At 31.6% G+C, this 2162-nt stretch overlaps 1 pseudogene; it reads left to right on the forward strand.

The window, feature by feature from the left end:
- Positions 1 to 308: 308 nt before the first annotated feature.
- Positions 309 to 475, forward strand: LOC142858067 (U2 spliceosomal RNA; annotated as a pseudogene).
- Positions 476 to 2162: the final 1687 nt, after the last annotated feature.

Consider the following 2162-nt stretch of genomic DNA (forward strand, 5'->3'; position numbering starts at 1 on the left):
AGACAGGGTTCTTTAGAAACATAGAATTTCAGACACTAAAACAGATTCTGAGGCCTCAAACACTTAGAAAATAATACATATGTCTGTAAAGTCTTATATAAATAAATAAAAATGATAAGCATTTTAACTGTGAGCTCCTTGAGTGAATTTTATATATGTGCTTATGAATAACTAACTATACATGTACACTTATAAATACATGACTACAAGAAATAATATATCAATATTAAAAATGAAAAAATTTTTTGATATGTGTTTGTGGATGTAATTAAATATAATGTGATTTTCCATTAAGAGATAGAAATAGAATCACTTCTTAGCCTTTTGGCTAAGACCAGTAGAGTACCTATTCTTATTAATTTAATATCTGATATATCCTCTATTTGAGGACAATATATTAAATGAATTTTTGGAATTAGGAGTTGGAATAGGAGCCTACTCTATCCACTCCACATATCAATCTGTTAAACAAACTTTTTAAAAAATTAATATATATAAAGAAAATTGTTATTAATATATTTTAATGTACATTTAATATCACTAGAAACTTGAATTATTTTATGAAACAAATATTGTACTTGTAGCAGCTTTGTTTTTCAGAGCCAGAACCTGGAAACAACCTAAAGGCCCCTCGACTGAAGAATAAATAAGAAAAATGTGGTACATTTACACAATGGAGTACTACACAGCAGAAAAATGACATCTTGAAATTTGCAGCCAAACGGATAGAACTAGAAACATCATATTAAATGAGGTAACCCAAACCCAGAAAGGCAATTATTACATGTACTCACACATAAGCGGTTTTTAAACATAAAACAAAGAAACCCAAACTACAAATCACAATCTCAGAGAACCTAGACAACAACGAGAGACATACACGGATCTAATCTACATGGGAAGTAGAAAAAGACAAGATCTCCTGAGTAAACTTAGAGCATCGGGACCATGGGAGAGGGTTGAAGTGGAGGGGAAAGGAAGGGAGGGGAGCAGAGAAAAATGTAGAGCTCAATAAAATAAATAAATAAGAAAAACATGACAAAATGTATAAAAGGTAGCCTGTGGCACAACAGTTGAGGTTCTACTGTGTGACAACAGTCTTTTAAAGTTTCTGCAGTATAAAACTTAACCCAATATCCATGTTTGTAGTGATGTTCCTATACTTGTCTTGTTTTTATTTAATCAATACATGTTTACATTAAATCTTTTAGGGTCGGCTTTTAATTTGTTTTAATTATAGGAAGCACCATTGGGAGTAAAAGTCCTTGATGTATCCTTGTCCTTAACCAAATGATAATTATAACAGTTTAGCCAATAACTTAAGCATACTACTAGTTAACTCTTACATTTTAAATTAACCCTTTCTATCCATTTGTGTATCGCCAAAAGGTTGTGACCTATTGGTAAGTTCCAACAGTTTTCTGCTTTGGCAGCTACATAGCATCATTCTCTGACTCTGCATTTTCTCTCTATATGTTCTGGCCCTATATTCTGCCCTGCCATAGGCCAAAATGGCTTCTCTATTAACTGAAGGTAATAAAACATATTCACAGCATACAGCGGGAAATCTGACATCATGACTACACTAGATTATGAGTTCTCTCTATCTAAAGAGTAAAATTCCTATTTGAAGAAGTTATAAAGTCCTAAAAATATTAGCTTTTCCACCAACTTTGTTGAAATGAATCAAAGGTCAGAGGGCTAACCCATAACCGTATTTAATACTAGTACCAAGACCAAAGTAGAGTTTTATTCTTACAATTCTGTTTCTAAAGCAGTAATGATATACTCAGTTAGTCAAAGATTCCTCGAGTGTAAAGTACAGCCAATAGCTTATTGAAAAGAGTTATTTTCACTGAACACACAGTAAAGAGGTACTCAAATATTTGCACTACAAATATTTATTTTAATATCCCCTGGCAGATGAATAAGAACTCTAGAATAATGAAAATAATAGAAAACTATAAATAAGTCCTGATGCTGCTTCAAACTGAGGTTTCTCTTCTTGCCCACTATACTAATTTTGATTATATGACTTAATCTGAATTTCCTCACCTACAAAATTTGATGAGAAGATTTTCTTGGTATTTTACAATTTACATAAAATAATCATTTTTTTTCTACTTTCTTTCAGGTCTCCAAAACATTTGTGAATCTCACGA

The sequence above is a fragment of the Microtus pennsylvanicus genome, chromosome 9, assembly GCF_037038515.1.
Source record: "Microtus pennsylvanicus isolate mMicPen1 chromosome 9, mMicPen1.hap1, whole genome shotgun sequence".
Classification (NCBI taxonomy): domain Eukaryota; kingdom Metazoa; phylum Chordata; class Mammalia; order Rodentia; family Cricetidae; genus Microtus; species Microtus pennsylvanicus.